Source organism: Megascapheus bottae, chromosome 21, assembly GCF_031878675.1.
Source record: "Megascapheus bottae isolate mThoBot1 chromosome 21, mThoBot2.hap1, whole genome shotgun sequence".
NCBI lineage: Eukaryota > Metazoa > Chordata > Mammalia > Rodentia > Geomyidae > Megascapheus > Megascapheus bottae.
Genome location: NC_143529.1, coordinates 31,356,216 through 31,377,640, shown reverse-complemented (window position 1 = coordinate 31,377,640; position 21,425 = coordinate 31,356,216).

Below are 21,425 nucleotides of genomic sequence, written 5' to 3'. Positions count from 1 at the left end.
CCACACTTTGAGTAATGATATTGGACTGCAGCTAATCACACTACACCATTGTGACACTGGCACTGACCCTCCATCTTATTAAGCCAGTTGTGGCCAAAAGGCCATTTCTTGTCTCTGTGCTTTAGTAACTATTTGCATAGTTATTATATGTTGATTAAAATATTTAATTGCATAAACAATAAAAACAAAAAAGATATTGACATTCAATATCCCTGTTCTATATCCAACTCTATATTTCATTTAAATGTGTGTGTGTGTATGCACACGTGATGCATAAAGTATTTCCCGTCACTGTCTGAGAGCTCCTTTTCCATATCTGTCTAGGCTATGCCTGCATTTCTTTCAGAGCAAAGCCGGATATTAAACGCTTTCACCAGCCTCCTCTGAGATGCTCGGAGGAGAAAGAAGGACCCTCCCTTTGGTCCTGCTCCCGGCCAACACATCCAACTCACTTCACGCTCCTGCATTTATTTGTTTATGTGACTTCCTCCTTCTTTATACTCAATCCCCTAGGTCTAACCTCAAAGAGAATGTCATTTTCTGGACACTTTTCCTGTCTGGACACGTACCAGGTCTTCCCTTCTCTTCCTTTTTGTGAAAGCATAAGTGTACATTTCTTTACTGTTTTTCAAATCTAGGCCATCATCCCGAGTATGAGTTCATGGGTTTGTGGCCTGAAGTTCAACATTATGTTTTTTGTTTTGTTTTGTTTTGTTTTGTCAGTAATGGGCTTGAACTCAGGGCTCTGAGTTCTTTTGCTCAAGGCTGGTGCTCTACCATTTGGGGCCACACAGTGCCATTTCTTGTTTTCTGGTAGCTAATTAGAGATAAGAGTCTCATGGCCTTTCCTGCCTGGACTGGCTTTGAACCCTGATGCTCAGATTTCAGCCTACTGAGTTGCTAAGATAACAGGTATGAATCGCCAATGGCTGGATAGCTAGCATCATGGTTTTTTTGTATAATTTTTGAGGCTACTGGGTTTTAATCTCAGGCTCTACAATGCCAGGCAGGTCTTTTATCACTTAAGCCACACCTCCAGTGCTATCTTTCACAATTCCTGATTTCCATTTCTTTAAAGTGAAGAATGAACATTAAGAAACTTGTAAAACCAAGTTAATTATTTTTCTGTTTATCTTTTACAATTAGGTCTTGCCTGTGCTTAATTTAATAGCACTGTGTAAAAGCAACCTACTATTATCAAATCTCCACAAACATGTAATTTAGTTGTTGGCTTAAAAAAAACACTTAGTAATTTTAGATTTACAGAAATAAGTTGCAAAAGCAGCACCAAAAGCTCCCCAGTCTCTCTCCCCCAGCCTTCTCCTCCTTGACACCTGTATCATGGTAGCCTAATTTTCACAACTAAACAACCAACACCAACATATTTCTATGAACTAGATTCCTGACTTTATTTAGAATTTACAACTTCCTTTTTTCCATTTCTCTCCTTTCTGTCCAATCCAGAGTCCCTCTGCATTATCTGTAGTTGTCTCTTCTCCTTAGTCTTCTCTGCTCTGTGGGTATTTTCGTGTGTGTGTGTGTGTGTGTGTGTGTGTGTGTGTGTGTGTGTGTGTAACTTAAGACTTAAACTCAGGGTCAGGGCACCTAGTATTAGCTTCATGAAATGATTATTGAGCGAGTGGATAAATGAACACATGAGAAAGACAAATGCAGATTCAAGCATGAGTAGATGCATTCACTGGAGAAGAGCAGAGATGGCAAAGCTTATGTTTTTAGCACCTCCTTCTGTTCTCTAGCAGATCCAATAGGATCATTGCAGAGACTGAGTCAGGGAGCTGGGTTTAGGAGAGATTGTCAAAGTGACTCTCATCCTTCTAGCAAGAAGGCTTGCTTCCAGAGAATCATATTCCTACTGGGAATAAAACTTTCAGCAGCTAGCTGACAATTCCACCAGCAGTGCATTCAATAACCCCATGGATGTCCAGAAATAAAGGAAAGAAGGAAGAGGGGTGCGGGTTCAACAGAACCGCAAAAATGCACACAAAAAGACCACACATGAACATGGAATCTTGACATCCTTGCAGAATGAAGAACTCACTGGAATTCAGACTCTTTGAACCTTCACCTTACGCATTCTGCATCTGCTGAGATCTAGAATGATCAACTAGAGTTTCCTGTGGTTTGGATCCATCCCACAGACTAGAAAATATCTAACCTAGGTGCTTTTCTTTTTCCTTTGAATTTGCGGTTCATATCTAGAAATTGGGAACTTTCAGATGAATTTCCAGCTTCTTGTTTGGTAATAGCTGGTCCGGTTTTATTGATGGCCAGTATGGGGAAGGGTGAGGGGTGGAGACAGGAGAAGCTGCTATTTCCACTTACTGTATTTGCCCTTGGCTCCACAGACCTGGACACAGGATTCAAGGGCTTGTGAGCACCACCCAAGAGAGGCCTTCGTGTCAGGGAGTAGAGCTGACTATGAGAGCTGCCGTGGGTGACATATTTCTGAAATGATGGAGTGACACCAACGAGCCATTCTATTTAGTGGAAGCAAGCTTCCTGGAGGCTCTCAATTATAAACTCCAGGAGAAAAAAAATGTCACAATGCTGCAATTATATTGGGAGATTTAAAGATACAAGTGGCAGTGTTTATAAATAAGGCCAATTGTTGCGCTCTTTGTTCTGGTCCACTGTTATTATCCTTGTGAATAACAAGAGGATGCCTTCATTTTCATATCCTGTATATGTCTGTGTCAAATGTCCAAACAACAGTATATTTCATCCCCATTTATCCAGGATTATCAGTTCATTGTAAGTCAAGGAAGTACTGTTGAAAGAAAAAGTCTGAAAAAAACCTGGCTGAACTATGAAATAAATCTACACTAATTTGAAATCCCATTTCCTCCTGACATTTCACTTCCGCCCACCTTGGCAGTAATGTAAGGATTATTTATGACTCAGCATTCCCCACACCGGCTGCACGCAGGTCAGTGTAGGAACTTGAGGACATAAACAAACTACATTCGCTTTTTACCATTTCTCCATCAGCATTCCTGGTAGAGGTGACCGCAAGATCCCCAGGGGGAGAGCAGAGTACGGAATGTGCTGATGCTGACCTGGGTTCAAGTCCTGACTCTGGAATGGAAGCAGCTGTATGATTTTGCCATAAAGATCTAGAGCACAGAGCTCAGCAAACAATGTGAAGAGCTGGCTAGTGAACACATTCAATTCACCCCTGCAGTTTCCACTGCCCTTTCTCACTATTACTGTTTCTGTAGTGTTGGAACAGCTATTATTTGACATGGGACACTGTACCTCAGGCTGGGTGTCTGTCTCACAGTCTGGAGGCTGGAAACCTGAGACCAAAGTGTGTCTACAGGGTTGGTTTCTCCCAAAGCATCTACTGACATTCTCCCTGAATCACATAAGCATTACTCTATGCTTGCTTGGATCATAACATCCTCTTCTTTCAGAGAAACACACACACACACACACACACACACACACACACACACACACACACACACACACACACACAGAGGCAGATAGACAGTCAGAGAGACAGAGAAACAGTCAGAGAGTCAGAGAAACAGTCAGAGAGACAGAGACAGACAGGAAGAGAGACAGAGAGAGACTGAGAGACAGAGACTGAGAGACAGAGACAGAGACAGACAGAGAAGTATGTTGGGGGTCAAATCACTTCCTCACAGGTAACTTGCTTATCAGCCTTTCTTTCCCGGCCATTTTCATGAGCAAGCTACCTGTGCTTCGTTCTGCTCCTCCCCTCTTTGCTGGCAGCTGTTCTCTTCAACCAACAAATGTAGACCCCATTAACACCCCACCCCTTCTTGCTTGATGATGTCTTCCAAGGTGATGTCCTTCACATATTTCTCAATGACAGCCATGGCTTCCAAATATCCAACTCTAGCCCACTCTTCCTTAAGCTCCTACCCCTAAGTCAAACTATATGGTAGTAATCCTGGGATGTTTGTGTTGGGAGAGAACTGATATATGCTTTTCTTGGACCTCTATAGTCTCCAGTGTAAGTTTAATTTTGTTCTAAAACCATTTTCTCAGGCTGATCTTGCCTGACCTTTTTCCTCTACCACCAATGAGGCGGGGTGGGGGTGGGGGGGTGGGGAGGTTCTTTATCTGCTTTCCAAACACACTATACTTTCCTTCTTTATTCTTCACAGATTCTGGTACTGTAGCCCTTGTTGGTTTGCTGTTCTTCCAGAGGACAGTGTACCCAGCAGAGCAAGGCAGTCCTGTCTACTGTGTGCCTTTTTAGACATGGGCACACCCAGGTTGACAATACCAGAATCATCAGCAATCTATGTGGGCTGATAGGAAGACTTTAAAGAGATTAATTAAAAATCCCAAAGTAGTGAGAACTGTTTAATTTCCAGCAGAGTATTTTTTTTGTTGGGCTCTCTCTATGATGCTAAAAAATCCCAGGAGGGACTTCCCAGTTCATATATATGGATATTCCTAAACTCTCTGTGTGGTTACATCTCTCCCAAACCATCATCAACTGATGTTTTCTAAGTCCAATATACATGTCCTATATCTAACCTAGCTCCACCTGCCCGGAAACACGCCGAGGACCCACACACTGGTCTGCAGTTGGGCATTGTGGGAAAGTGCGATACCACATATGTCCTGAGAGAGGAGAGATCCAAAGTCAGAGTATGGCTCCGTTTGAACACTTTCAAACCATTATAAAGTAAAATTTGGCATGTTGGACTGGAAGGGTAGTTCAGTGGTACAGTATTTCCCAGCCCTCAGAAGGCCCTGGCTTCAATCAGTGCTTAAAAATCGTTGAAAGAAGTCAAGGGCTCTGTCTGTCTCTCCATTTATCTATTGGTCTATCGATTGATCCCTCTATCTATCTATCTATCTATCTATCTATCTATCTATCTATCCATCTACCTATCTCTAGCTCTCTATCTTGGCATTCCTCCTTGTTTTCCTCAATTCTGCCTAAAAATTGAGATCATTTTAACTAAACATTCCAACTAAACATTTCTTTAGGTTTCCTGTTAAGAGAAGGGATAGAGTTGTAAAAGCAGATCATTTTGATTTGCATCTCAGTTCAACTACCACCCAAGTCTATGATTTTGAAAAAGTTGATATTACTCTTTAAGCTCTTCACCTGTAGGTGCACAACTCTAATACCTGTGAGGCACGTGGCAGGTATGGACGAGGCCTGACACCACGGCTGGTAGAGATCCTCTGTGAATGGGGCAGTGCTGTTTTAAGGCATTGAGTATATAGTCACAGGAAAGTTATATATACCTTGTGGTCTAGGGGAATCAAATTCTAGTGTGCGGGACTGGGGGAAGAGAGGATGGAAAAACAGTCACAAGATACAGACATGAGGGCATAGAGACTGACAATGAAGCGATAGAAATAGAGAACAGAGGTGGTTCCCTGTTTGGTAAATAGAAGTAAATCACATTTACTCCCTTCCTTTTTAACCCTACTCCACACGGCTACCAGGAAAATGTTTCTTGCCAATTCCTTTCTGTTTGGGTGTTTGGGAAGGAACAGAGCCAATGGAAATAAGAGTTAGGATTTGGGAGGCTCTGGCAAGGGCAGACCCCGGTGTGTTCCATCCAGCTGAGAGTTCAATGTCAAGTCTTGAGTTTGACGTCCTTGCTAAATAATAACTGGCATCAAAGTTAGAGTAAGGACAGAGAAGCACTTCTCTGTAATTGAACATCTGCTTATACAGTGACAGATAAAACTTCAGGAAATCCTCCATTCCCTTCTGTGGCTTTGAAACAGTGGTGGTTGGAGAGCTGGTCTCATCTCTGCTTAACTGTGGTGATAAAATCAAATGAATCAAAAGGCAACCAGAATGCAATGCGGAGAACAGAAGACCACACCAGGATGCCTCCGGATTACCCTGGCCCTGGAGACCTACAGAGACAGGGTGGCTAATTTGTCTGTGTCCTGAAGGTTGCTGCTCCTCTTTCCACATGCGTGGTTTCTCTTGAAAGAACTGGGATGACTGGGTTAGTCATTGAAGATGGGACCTGAATTACATTCTAAAGACCGTATCTCTGGACTTACCAGCACCTCCCTACGTGGCTACCTACACTCTCTCTTGTACAGTCAACAGGGAAGGAGATGTATTTCTGAACTCGATACAGTGTACAGTATTCATAAACGGAACTGCAAAGACCCCTTGCTCTCCAGCCAAAAGCTTGCTGCACCAAGGAACAGGTGGGCCCCCATTTAGCTGCCAACCTATAAATAAAGCAGTTAGTCAGACAAATAGTTCAACTGTGAAAAGCAGTTGAGAATTCGTGAGGGTGTTGATACATTACGATGTAGGAAGCTAAGGTTTTTTAGAAACATTTGATTGGTCACCAACTCACACATTTCTTAATAGCTTGGCAGCTTCCAGCGTAGTCCCAAACGCCCAAGCATGGCTTCCACTCCACAGGCTAGCTAAGGAGATACTTACACACTAATATGTCTCTATGCCTGAGGTAGACCCCTTAGTAATGAAATGGGACTCCCTCCCCATGCACCTCAAACCAATTGCCAAACAAAATAACAAAAGTTTCTGTATCCAGGTACTATAACTAATCAGAGCACTTTTCCTCCCTCTTCTCTTCCTCCCCTCCCTTGCCCTTCTCCCCTTCTTTCATTGCTATTGTTTCCAACCTGATAACAAACATAATCACAGTCCTATTATAGTAACCTAATGAAATCAGACAACCATGTCAACATCTTTAGTATACGGTAATGGACATTTCATATATTGCTTTGCAAAATTCATTTGGGTTGTAGGAACTAGAAAAAAGTGTTCTCAAAAGACATAGAAGTTGGGCACAGCAGGAAACACCTGTAATCTCAGCATCTAGGAGGTTGAGGCAGAAGGACCTTGAGTTTGGGCTACCTAGTAAGAACCTGTCTCAAAAATTAATAACCAAATAAGTATGTACATATACATGTCTAAATATAAATATGGAGACAGGGGATAGAGCGTTTGCTTGGCATGCTTGCTAATCAGTTTAGACACAATCATTAGAAAGAGGTAATACCTTAGTACATGTGGTGGGCTCAGGTGGAAGGAGCAAGAGAGACAGGTAAAAAAGTGGGAGAATGGATGCCACTTTGCTCAGCTGTCATGATTATCACTGGAATTCCCCTTCCATCCCCTGCTTGTTTTGCTGGTTGGTTCCAGAAGTCTTGTGGCATTTGCTCCCTCTCTGGCTTTGAACTATGATCTTCTGTCAAAGCAGGAAGCTGGCTGTGGGGCGTCTGTGAGGACAGGCATGGGCAGAGAAAGCCAACTCTACCAGCGGGTTCAGTGGGTGCCAGCTGGCACATGTTTGGGGGAACAGTTGCTGCACAGAAGTATTCTCTCTGTCCCTCCTTTCTCGGATCCCCATTTAAAAAGCAACCAATGGCACAGAAAGCTCTAGAACACAGAAAAACTGTGAGGCGAAATAAAACAGGGCCCAGTGGGGACTGGATCTGAGGCAGCGCTGGATCCCCAGTACTGTGGTGGGGATCAAGAAAGTCAGAGCGTGGAAGGGAGGTGACCACGCGTCTCGGGGTTGTTTGAGTGAAGCTCAAATCAATGCAAAGAGATCAGGCCGAGCCGGGGACATCTCCCGGGGCCAGGCTGTCCTCCCTCACTTCACATCTAGTGGTGGCTGGAGTCACCACTCCCCACCAGACAGTCGGATAAACTGGAACCAGATGGTATCTGAAAAATGTGGCCCGCAGCCAGGACTGGAGAGCTGAGCTGTGTGAGCGGGACTGGCTTTTCCTTCCAGAGTCAGGACGGGTGGTAGTGTCTGCTGGTGGGGACCTGCTCAATGGGACGAAACAGGACTGCAGGGGAGGCTTTGCTCTCCCGGGCTCCCCAGCTGCTTCTGAGTTTGAAGACCTGGACCTGACCCAGGATGAGCAAATGGCCCGTTTCTCTCCCATGACTAAGCAGCTGTCTCAGAATCAGTTTTGCAATCAAGGCCCAGGGCAGCACTGATTCTCCGCATCTCAAAGGCCGTGGTCTTGGCTGCACATCCTAGCCGAGGACCAATCTCCTTTATGATGATTTTGAGCACTGAACCCGGCAGCAGGAATTCCTCCCGGCACCAGACAGGCTGTGTGCACACGCTGATTTCACATTCTGCTTTGGGGATGGGGCTGTGTGGCTCACCTCACCCCTCCTGGACACACTTTATCCATCCCCAGTGGGTCTGGGAGGCCAGCCAAACATTCCTGGAGGAGGGAGTTGCCGGATCCCCAGCCTGGACAAGCGAGCGCACGTCGCCCCCTTGTGCCTGTGTCCCACACTTGACAAGGCAATTTGTCACAGCTGGAGCCCAGCAAGCAGAAGGGAACCTTCCAGAAACCCTTAAACCTGAAACTTTATGTCTCATGGAAAAAAAGAAAAAAGAAAAACCCTCACCAATCTCTCCAGGATCTCAAGAATACTCAAGAATTTGGGGAAGATGATATTGTGAGCAGCCCAACCCAGAGCTTTAGAAAATTTAAATAATAATAATTATTAGTCATCATCATCATCATTATCATGTGTGATGACAGAGTTTCCAGGCAGGGCATTTTAACTTCCCACTGGACATTCTCCATGAACTGAAAATTCAGCTATACAATAGAAAAGTTGACATGTTAGTGTGTCTGCCTTGGACACGTTCCCTTTCCAACCACTCTTCATGCCTGCTTTAGCCTTGCCTATCTACACTCCCATTACATACAGGGTGAAAAAACACATCGACAGGGTTTGAATTCTCATAGGTTTAGCCTAGAAGAATGGGTTCACTTGCTCCATCCCTTACTGTGGAAGACAGAGGACTGTGGATTTCTGATCAGTGTGCCACAAGCTGCCACCATAAATCTTAGCTTCTTGCTTTATCCCTGCTCTCTTGCTCAGCTTGAGATTCATTTTTCATCTTGCAATCCTGTGATCTTGCTCATTTTCCTAAGCCTATTCTAGAAATTAGCTGAGTTTGTTATTGGAGTGTGTGTGTGTGTGTGTGTGTGTGTGTGTGTGTGTGTGTGTGTGTGTTTGTACTGTGGCTTGAACTCAGGGCCTGGGCACTTTCCCTTAGCTTTTTCTCTCAAGGCTGGCACTCTACAGCTCCACTTCTGGCTTTTTACTGGTAAAGTCTCATGGGCTTTTCCTGCTGGGGCTGGCTTCAAACCATGATTCACAGATCTCATCCTCCTGAATAGCTAGGATTAAAGGCATGATCTGCTAGTGCCCCACTACTGTTGTTGTATTATTTTACCACTGTTATATTCTACCTTCATGACAAAGGAATGTCATCATAAGGAGTTGGTCTGTCACTTGTGGATTGCATTGAAACACCAGCCTGCCTGACTGAAGGTCCTGGGAAAGGCTGATTTGTGCTCGGGGCCTTTCACCTGGTCCTCACATCATTATCTCTTACTTCACAAGTTATTTGGAGGTAATGCTGGAGATACCAAGGTGCCCGCCTCCTTCCAGGGGGTTTAGCATCTTCTGTAAAACTCACATTCTTTATCCCTAACACTCATCTCTCAGGTACTGAATTTATTTATTTCTTAATTTTTTTTACCAGTCCTGGGGCTTGGACTCAGGACCTGAGCGCTGTTCTTGGACTTTCTCAGGGCTAGAACTCTGCCACTTGAGCCACAGCACCACTTCTGGCTTTTTTCTACATATGTGGTACTGCAGAATCAAACCCGGGTTGTTATGCATTCTAGGCAAGCACATCATCACTAGGCAAAACTCCCGGCCCCCTCAGGTACTGAATTAATGTTTAACAAGCTTCCAGATTGGAGTTGAGTGACATGGAGCCAGTGCAAGGTATGTTTTAGGTACAACATGTCAAGTATTCAGGTCTATAGCTTTTACTGTCCCTGGCCAGTGTGGCTTGATTTTAAAAGAGACCAGAATAAACGATACCTGCAAGCTGAACCTAGTGACTTACATCCGTAGCCCCAACTAATTGATAGGCTGAGAGAGGGGAATCACTCCAGGACAAGAGTTCAGACCAATTTAGGCAACATGGTGGGAACCAATATCAGAAAAATTTAAAGATATGTTCACATAGGCATTCAAAATGAAGCAATGGAAACAAGAGTTTGGGGGTTTGCTTGCTTGTTTTGTCTTGGGGAGGGTAAGGGGGCATAGAAATGGAGGAGCAAAAGGTGAACAAAGGCAGCAGTGGTCACTAGATACTAGATTGACAATGAACTATATAACTAGCATGTTGGGATGGGAGGGACAAACTGAGAGCAAGCAAAGGAAGGGATGGCATTGTCCAAAAAGAAATTACCTGACTTCTAAAACTGTAACCTCTCTGTACGTTTCCTTTTTAATAATGATAAAAAATATAAAAAATATTTTAACCAGAAAGGAGGCATATACCTATAATCTCAGAGGCTTAAAACTAAGAATTCAAAGCTAGCCTGGTAAACATAGGCCCTCATGTCCCTCGTGAGAAAAACCATGCTTTGAGAACTCAGTTATATATTGTCCTGAATTAGGTAGTACAAATAAAGGGCATACTTTGCCGGTAGGAACAGGTAGTCTGCCACTATGTATACTGTATGGCTTCACTTTCACTCAGGTGGATGTCACCTGCAGGAAACTGCCATCAGGGCCTTTATAGGGAGAGCCTTCCTATAATAAAGGCCACATTCGCTGCCACACCCAAATGCAAGGTGCTGGAATACATTCTTGACGAAAGAGCTCTGCAGCTGCGACTTTGCCTTTAAATCTTGTTTTGGAGGGAAATCCCTTTCACTGAAGGAGAGATGCTCCTGCTAGATTTGCAGTCACAGTGATCATGACAGATGAGAGGCTTTGGGGGGATAGTACCAAAAATCTGGTAGCCAGTCTGATCTTGATCAGAAGAGACCTTGCTTCTTTTCTCTGTTTGCTTTTTGTAACCTCATCTCACAGACCAAAGAACATGGAATCCAGGATCAGAAATAAACCTGACCATTGCCTGTTAGGGCTTTGATGACAGAGGTCACCTTGCTTGCAAAACTATAGAAGAAAAGCAATAAATTATTCTGATCAATTTTTTTTGCCAGTCTTGGGCTTGAACTCAGTGTCTGAGCACTGTCCTTAGGCTTTCTCAGAGCTAGAGCTCTACCACTTGAACCACAGTGCCATTTCCAGCCTTTTCTATGTATGTGGTACTGAGGAACCAAACCCACGTCTTTGTGCATGTTAGGCAAGCACTCTACCACTAGGCCAAACTCCCAGCCACTATCAATTTTTGTTGGGCTTCCTCTTAGAATAAACTGAGGTTAAAAGTTAAAGTTTGTATTTTTGGTTTTCAACTGCAAAGGTGATTTGATTAGAAGTATATTTATCCTGTCCAAGTGATTTCCTATTGAATGGGGGAGCTGAGTAGTTCATGTCCGTAACACGAATACAATCTATCTGTACTTGGTCATCACCTGTATCCATTCCACTGAGCTCTGAATCCCCTCCTATCAAAGTGAGCTGACTTCTTCCTGAGCTCTCAGCTCTCCCTGGCCTTTTGGTTTCCCACTCTCCCTTCAAGCACCGTGAGACAGCATCCAGCTTTCCTGCCACTGCTCTGGCTCTACTTCTGTGACATCTGTGGAGGCTTCCCCTCCCTGGCCTGTTCCTGAATCTCAGGTACATTCTTCCAGTAGCCAGCATGGTGTCTCTATGCAGGCACCCCACATGCATCTCCATTTCAAATATCAATCTTACTCACCCCAAACAATCCTGGCAACAAAACTGCTCCTCTCACCATCCAGTTATTCAGGCCAGAATCAGGAGCAAGTCTTGACCACTGCCTCAGTTCATCTCTGATGGAAATAACTTAAATGCAAAGTACTCAGCTTCCCCCCTCCCCCCGACAGTATGACGCATGCCCTTGTTTCTGACCCCACTGAATCATCTCCCCTCCCTGGGAAGACCCTGCACAAGCATTGATGGAGGGTTCAGAAGAAAGCTTGAGATCAAGGCCGCGTGGGGTGTTGATGCCTCTGGTGGATACAGATGGTGTAGAAACCTTGGAACCTTCCACTCAGGATAAGGCTGCTCCCATCATGCCTCTATCTCACCGTGATTCCATTGACTTCACTTCCCATCTAATGAAAAGGAACTCTAGTTATAAGGGGTAGATCTTTTCCTCCTGCAGCAGGGTGGAGGCAGACTTGATTGCCCTTCCCAGGTTTTCAGCCTGTATAAAACTTGTTGATCTGTTGAGGTTGTCCTTTCTGCTCTTTTTTTCTTTTTCTTTCCTTTCTTTTCATTTCCTTGACAACTGTCTCATCCAGTCAACCATGAAAACCCTACTACTCCACTGCTCATTGACTCACCTGCATCCCTGACAACACACAGAAGACCAACCGTTGCTGTCTTCGCATCCACATCAATGGCTTCCACTTGGATTTTCCCATCTCTGTTCTCTCCCCTTTTCCACCCCTTCGACATACTGTCAGAGGTCCCCAGGCAATCAATCTACAGTAACTGGATAAGGTTTTCCTGTAAGTACTGTGTTGAGTGACTTTCCTGTCTTTCGCCACAATTCACATCTTCTGGTTTTCTGAATGAGATTTAGCTCTCAGTTCTGTTTTTGCCTTGGCAAAAAGCTTCTCTTTTGTAGTATGTCTCACCAATAAAACCAAAGCACAGATTTTCTTTTCCTTTGTGGCCACAACAACCTTCCAAGAAGTGTAGAAGTTATATTGAAGGACCATTTGATTGCCAAAGTCCTTAAGGAATCTTACTATGAATATTTATGGGAGAACCAAATTGAGCAGCAGGAAGAGAGGGCATCAGTGTGAACAATGGAATTCTTTTACCAGACCAGAAATATAAGTAAAGGAAAAAGGTGAAACAAGTGATTGTGGGATTGAAGGGAACCGGGAAGAACTTTTTCCAGAAGAGAATTTGCATTCAAAATAAGGATTTTTTTTTCTGTAGGACTCCCCCCCACCCCCAATAAGAGACACACCTGTCCAGAGGAAAGATCTTTTCCTGGGTAATTCATCTCCAATTAAATTCTACACCAAGAAGGCCTTTTCTTCCAAGTAACAAAGCCAGCTCTGGAAGTGAAGCATCTATAGGAGCTGCTGAGATCTCAAGAAGAACTTGAGTGAAGGCTCCCCACAATAGCTAACCAAATTACCTCTGAGTGTCCCCACTGCAGAGCTCAGCAAGAACTGTCATTCAATAAGGAAAGGCAAGGAAGGGGAGGACTCCTAAAGTTGCCAGGATGGACAAGGAGCAGATGGGGTGCCCTCTCCCAGGCCCCAATGAGATGCACCTCAGGCTGAAAGCACAAGCTGTAAATATGACCTTGGAAATTCCCCAAGATGAACTATCAACTGGAAACTCACTCGGTGTTCCCGAAGAGGTGCTATAAAGGATATTTATAGCTAATCAACATGTCTGAGACACACCCAGATGGGGAAAAAATGGTAGGACTTTGACAGAAGTCCATAAAATATTCTGGGGGAGAGGAACCAAAGGCCTCAGCTACTCCACTGCTCATGGATCCTGGTTTTTAGCAAATAATATATTAGCAATAAATATATAATAATATAGCAATACATATTTGCTTAGTTAAGAAATAAAGATTAAATGGGTGCTAGTGGCTCATGTCTGTCATCCTAGCTATTCAGGAGATTGAGATCTGAAGAATGGGGTTCAAAGCTAGCCAGGGCAGGAAAACCTGAGACTTTTATCTCCAACTAACCACCAGAAAAAACAGAAGTTGAGCTGTGGCTCCACATGGTAGACCAGTTGCCTTGAACAACAACAACAACAAAAAAAAAAAACCTCAGGGATAGTGCCTAGGCCCTGAGCTCCAGCTCTACAACCAACAACAACAAAAAAGAAATAAAAAATTACATTGGATTTAATCAAGAAAACTATGAAGTAATTTAAAGAAAGTTAGAGCTTTACAACAGGGTCACAAATGGTTTTTATAAATGACTGTAAGTCTCTTCTCAGCTACCCACTATTTTTGTAATATGCCCTTCCTTCTTTTCTCCCTACTTCTTTTCCTCCTTCCCTCCTCACACTTCTTTCCTCTTTTCATTCATTTTTGTCTCAAAATACCCTTTTAATAATATAAATCATTCTGAGCTTAAGTTCAGTGAAAACTTGGCCAAGGGCAAATTTGCTGACCCTCTGATTTATTTTTCTATTTTTTTTTATGTTGGTACTTGGGCTTGAAATCAGAGACTCCTGCTCTTAGATGGCTCTTTCACTTCAGGCTACCACTCTGCCACTTGAGCTACTCCCACACTTAATTCGGCATTTTTTGCTGGTGAATTGCAGAGTGTCCCTGATTCTTCTGCCAGTGTTCTTCTCTATGGGAACAAACAGCAGCATATCTTCAATAATAATTCTGTTGAACTCATAGACTGAATAATCCCTTTTCTTAGAAATCTAAAAGAATATGATCGAATGATATTTTGGAAGAAATCTAATTTGAACGTTGGGTATCCCTACTAACTGAATACACATAATTATAGTTAATTTGGTCCCATATCTATATTCACTGTATGGCTATTTGACCTTGATTTTAATGTTGCCCATCAATTACTCTCTGTGTTCAGAAAGCTTAGTGACTTCAGCGGCACAATATCCAATCTTTAGGCTAAGGAAACACCGAGTATAGAATTAATATCTCTTAGAACCCAGTCATGAGTTTGTTATGAATTACGTTCACTGTGATACAAAGGTTACAAATTGTCTCATGTCACTGCATATTAAAAAAAAAACACATATGATTAATCTAGCCCAGAGAGCTCATTGTTAGGGCAGGGACGGTAGGCAATAATGGCTTACCTCTCCCAGTGATTCAGGCAGCAACCCTTAAAACAAATCACAGTGATGTCATTAGAGCAGAACATGGTTCAAGGTCCCCAGCACTCCTCATCTGTGTGTCGTGGGCCTAAATGGTGATTGGTCCATTGGGCCTACACGGTGATTGGTCCATTGGAATCAGGTCTTTTACTTAGAGAGAGTACAGGTGGACACTAAGAGAGGGAGAGTTTTGGCACTATAGTGGACGTTAGAAAATGAATCCCAAAGGGACCTCAGGTCCTGAAGCCAAGTGGAGCCACAGGTGAAGAAACAGCAGATGAGAGTTTGGCTTCATGTCCAGAATGGACAGGGGTCACTGAGGCCTAGCTCGGAATCTCAGCTCTAAGTTACCATCCTGGAGACCTGGGGGACTGAAGCTCTTTAAATGTACCAAAGTTTTACAAAAAGAGAGTATTGAAGGTCTTCCTTATTTAAAAAATATTGTACAGGTATTTTTTTTAAAGACGTGTACCTTTTCAAATGGTACATAATATTTCCCCACAGATAATTTTGGAACTTTTGATTAAAACCTTCTATAAAAATGGCACAAACATTATGAATAACAATTTTGTTCCACAGTTAACAAACATAGGTTATAAATACAAGGATGGGCTCAGTTTTGGAACAAAGAATGACTCAGATTTAAAATGCAGATTGTTGGTCTATTTTTCCTACACTCACAGCTATTTGGAAGGCATAGGCGGAGGATCCTTGTTTTAGAGGACAGCCCAGACAATGGCCTGAAACCCTCACTGAAAAATAAAGTCTAATTTACAAAACACACAAACAAAAGAGATAGGGACCCTATGTGAAAAATAGGCTACTGTCAATATTTTTCTGTCTCACGTGATTTAGGGAAGAATAATAATTATACTTGAAAAAAAAGGCAGAGGAAGCATTAGTTCATATATGAGTAAGATTGGAAATATGCCTGTGTAGACCATACTTCCAAACAGTAGGCAGAAAGGAAATGACATCATCTCAGCAGGAAGAACACACCCCATATTTCCTGGACATTTAGAATTTCTACTTCCTATGAAGAGTCTCCAGTGCTACGGCCACCCACGGGTTAACACAAACATTTAGTGTCCTCATCTCACAAGCTCCTTCCCTGACCCCTCTTTTCCCATTCCACCACACCAGCCATGGCATGTCCTGGCAGGCCCTGCTTCCTTCTGAATGGAGGTGACCCCTCCATGTCTGCACCTGGATGCCAACCACTTGTATCCATGCACATGCCCATCACTGGCATGGGCAGGATTGAAGACTTCTCACCAGTGGAAACCTACAGATGGACCGTGCAGCTATTTAACAGGCACACCATGCTAACAGATAGTAAGTGCAAGGTACTTTTGCCATAGCAGATATACCTCCTGACAACCAAGTGGAAAATAGTGGGCAGACAAAATACCAAAGACAGCTGACTTTAATCACTGTTTTTATCTTGATTTACACAATCTCTTACTGGAATGGAATGTTAGGATAATAGGAAAAAAGAATTCTGATGGGGCATGGTTATGGTGGTGCAATTTAATAATCCTAGCACGCATTATAAGGCTAAAGAAGGTGGAGAGTGAATTCAAGGCCAGCGTGAACAACAAAATAAAACCCTGTCAGAGAAAAAATAAATGCCAAAGTACCAACGGCTCTTTTCTGTAATTCTAGCTACTCAGGAAGCTGATGAGAATCAAAGCTCAGAGCCAGCCCAGGCAAAAATATTCAAAGACTCTTACCTCCAATTAACCAGCAAAAGTGAGAACTGAGGATGTAGCTTGAATGGCAGAATGCCAGCCATGAGTGAAGAAGCATCAGGCAAGTGCATCAGGTCCTAAGTTCAAGTTTAGTACCAGCAAAGAATAAGTCAATCAGTCTGTCAGTAAGTAAATAATCCAAACTTTTAAAGTTGTTCCGGAATGAGTTTTCTTATCTTTCAGCAACGTTATTAATTGTAAGTAAGAAGATTATGAAATGATTTTTGTTTTTATAAAGATATGAAGGACTAAGAAATGAATTGGAACAGTACTTTAGTTATACAAAACTAAATACATTTTCATCAAGAAAACAAAGTAGAAATAAACCTGAAAATATTTTTTCCATATAATTTTTATTGTAATTAATAGAAGGGTTACAATATATTCACCAGACAGAAGGTGCATTACTTCACAAACATTGATACCCTTTCTCATGTCTTGGTCCCCATTTCCCTCCCCCCACCCCCGCCCCTCATCTTGTTTTTCCCCTTCCCTATCCTATTCTGAATAATTAAATACGCATATATACAATATGTCAAATAACAAGGTAAAATATTGTAACAATATGAGATAAGGGACAGCAAAAGAGATGAGAGATAATATAGTACATTAAGGACAACAATCGCTCATTATATGGCTTTTGTTTCTGTATCCTGGAGGTCCTTTCATTTAACGTCTTCCTATATGGCCTTATGTATCTAGGTTTTGTTCTACTGTAAATCTCTGCTAGTGTTTTTATACAATTAAAGGGAATGTCAATTTTGTCATGGTGTTGTGTCTCCCATAGCCTCGGCTACTCAAGGAATAAGGTATGAAAATACCTTTGGTTTAGGAGTTCAAGGCCAGCCTAGACAGCTATATCTAAAAACAAAAATAAAAGACAATAACTTTTTTTAAAAAAAAATCTTCAAGATTACCTACAAAATGCATAGACAAACTTCAGATTGAAATAAGGTAATATCTGAATTTTGAATGGAAATATACTTAGTTTTAAAAACATTAGAAATTTGGGCTGGGAGTTTGGCCTAGTGGTGGAGTGCTTTGCCTAGCATGCACGAAGACCTGGGTTCGATTCCTCGGTACCACATACATAGAAAAAAGCCAGAAGTGGTGCTGAGGCTCAAGTGGTAGAGCTCTAGCCTTGAGAAAGTCCAAGGACAGTGCTCAGGCCCTGAGCTTAAGCCCAGGACCGGCAAAAAAAAAAATTAATTTTTTTTTGTAAAACTATTATGAAAACAAAAAGGGGGGGTTGGGGTTTGAGGTCCATTTATTGTCCAGTATAGAATCAACAGTCTTTCCTAAAACTGTATTTAGATTTAAATTTAAACAGGATATATGGATTAATACTGCAAAATCTATTCAAGTACTACGTGCAACTGTTCTAAATGTGCTGGATGCATTTAAATTCTCATAAAACCACAAGCCAGCGCAATAAGCAAGCAACGGGATGCTTGCCACTACTGATGGGAAATATGTTCAAGGATATTTTGTGCTCCTGCTGAGAGAAAGGATTTGACTAGCTAATTTGTCTTTTGTGTTTCTTAGATATTACTTGTAGATAAGCCTTCTTCTGTGCTGTGAAGCAATGAATCACAAACATCTATTATACTTAGAGGCAGGCAGCTGTTGTCTGAGGAGCCGGAGAATATAACACGTATGGTGACTTGGTGATTTTGGTCACTTCCACCGTCAGCCCCAGATCCTAAGCAATGGAGAGGCCTTCACATTCCCTAGTAGATGTATTCTTTGTGGGTCCTTGATCTTAAAGATCAGCGCTAAAATCTTCTGTTACTCAGCCCCGAGGGTGGTCCTGGGTATGTGGGAAACCTCTGTAATTGTTATACGATTTCCTCAAGGGAATACCTTCCAGTCCAATGAGGACCCTTTGCTGAATATCAAAGGCTAATATTTGCACATGGCTGCTTCTGTTGTTGTGTTACTGGGTAGGTGCCTTGTGGCAAACCTTGGTGCTTGGCTCACATTACCCAAAGGTAGACACACTTGTGTCACGTATGCACAGATGTTTTCACACTGCATGTGGTGCACACAGCCTGCTTCAGGGGTGGTGCCCACCACCTTCTCCTTGACTTGCGAGTTGTTCATTTGTTTTCTCCTTTTATGTTGATTTCATTTACTAACTTATTTAACTTATATACTTACCACGTCTTGGTCCAGGCTAAGCAAAAGCCACATTTTCTACTGAAAAACCTGAAAACAACCAGTGACCACCGGAAGAAGCCTGAAGGCCCCACCCTCCCTGATCCTCTCTCTGAATCTGGCATGAGTATCATGGAAACATTAGTTTGGAGTGGAGCTTTGGAAAGTATTTCTTTATACCATCTTCTAAGTGACAGTGACAATGGCAAAGAAAATGAAAAGGGATAGATGCCACAATTACAATTACGTTTACAATTCAAATCAGGACTTTAAAGTTAGATTAACATGGATTGCACATTATATTTCAGGCCCTTCTAGTCCTGCCATAAATATGCCTTTATATTAAATCCCTAAGAAGGAAGTAAACCAAAGGTGCCATAAAATTCTCTCACGGAAATTGAGATAGACAGCAGGGAATTAATTATTTGTTGGGCCAGGTTCAAGCCAAATGTAATATTCGAGGGCCCTTCAGTGGAGGAGACATCCAACCTACGGTCCCTTCCTGGGTTCTGTCTCCTCACTTCATCCGTCCTCTCTACTGACATCACGGGCTGTGGTTGTGGCTCTGATGGCTGCTGTGATTGGTGTTCCCCAACGTACTGCTGCTGCCGCCACTGCTCCTGTGTCATTACTGTGGCGCTGGCTGAAGTATAACTTATGTGGCTGTGGAAGAGGCTGCTGCCAGAAGACGTGCTGCTGTCAGAACTGCAAGGTGGCTTCCCAGCACCCTGGCATGGGGCTTCCCCGGGCCGGATTGTGGTTAGGTTTGCAGGTTCACCTAAAGATGGAGCTGTGTAATGCAATATAAATACACCTGCTTAGAAACCAGAAGGCCACATGCAAGTCTCCACTGTGCTGGATACCTGATTATGGACAAATAGCCCTTGCCAGTTGGCTTATGCATTTATCTATGAAATAAGAAGTAAGCTTGAATTAAGTAAGAGTCCTCAAGTATTTTTTAGCTTTAATTGCATTTGAATCTAGTGAGATCTTAAAACTAAACTCATAGGTCTCCACGCCCACACTCTAAAGATATCTCTTATATGTACCTTGTCTATAAAAGGCATTGAAATTTGTGTAAAAAATACACTCTTAATACAAGATGGACTTAATTATAACAAAAACTGAACAAAGCAGCCAGGCACCAGTGGCTCTTGTCTGTAATCCTTTCTACACAGGAGACTCAGATCTGAAGTTGTTGGTTCGAAGACATCTAGGGAAGAAAAGCCCATGAAACTCTTATTTCTAATTGACTACCAAAAACAAATGAGAAAAGGCTAGAATTGTAATTATGGTTCAAGTGGTAGAATACCAGTGCAAAAGCCCTGAGTTCAAGCACACACACACACACACACACACACACACACACCAAACCAAAAACCAAAAAAACACCTGAGCCAAATCTTACTTATGAAGGTTTAAAAATTCACATTAATGAGGTCAGTGGATTGGACAATAATGTATTTTAGCATATTCCATTTCAGAATGTTTATTCTCTGTGCAATTTCTACATTTATTTGTCTGCTTACATTGGCTATAAACCGTACGTTTAATACAGTGCAACTCTTTTATTTTCCTAAATGTAATATCTTAATAAAAACTAGGAAAATATGACACTTCATTATTTGCTTTCACTGGCTTATTGACAACACAGTTTGTAAACTTCAGAAGACTAAGATGGTGAAAAAAGTGGGAGATGTTTAACAGAAAATTTGTTCCGGAGGCATTAGTTTTAGTGACAATTTGACACAAAAATACACAAAGTGAACCTACTGAAGAATAAGTATAAATGTCCAGAAGGCACGGGAAATACTCAACACCTCTGGCCATGAGGAAATGAAAATTAAAACAACACTAAGGTACCACCTCATCCCAGTTAGAATGGCCATTATCAAGAAAACAAAATAATATTCAGATGCAGTTGAAGGCAAAAAGGAACACGAGTACACTGCTGGTGGGAATGTAAACTTGCTCTACCTCCCTGGAAAGCAGTATGGAGGTTCACCAGAAAGCCAAACTTAGAGCTATCCTATGAGTGATTATGCAAGTACATGCAAATATATTAACTGAAATCTGCTAGATTCAGGGAGAATTCAAATGGCATAATGTCTTAAGAAGGCTAAGTTCTATTGGATCACATAAACACCAGGAACTTGAAAGGGATGGGGTGAGGTCCAGACAAGATGCTAATGAATAAAGATAGGAAGTGGAGGAGAATGCAGTCATAAAATTCAATGTATAGCCTACAAAACTAAGAAAAGGGAGGTAAGGGGTGGCTTGGGAGGGATAGGGAGAATGCTGGAAGGGGTGACGTTGATCAAGATGCAATTTATTCAAAAACTCTTTGTTTAATGGCAACTCCTTTATACAACTACTTAAAGATAATAAAACTGTATTTTAACAAAGTATGAAAAGGGATAATTTCTTATGAGACTACAGGGAAACTTAAAACCAAGAAGGAACTTGTGGTCAGTCTTCATAAGGTAGGAGTCAAGATGGAAGAAGCCCTTGACAAGTCATCAGCCACACTTTCACTAAAGCCATAATGTGTCTGACTTGTGGTTCCTAAACAAGTGCTTCCTCTCACCTCTTCCCTTCTTACTCCTTTTCCCCTCCCCATTTCTCCTCTCTTCTTCTTTTCCTCCTCCTTCTGCCCTTCTTCATCTTAGTCTCTTTTCTCTTCTTTTTTCTCTTCCCTTTCCTCCCATTCTTCC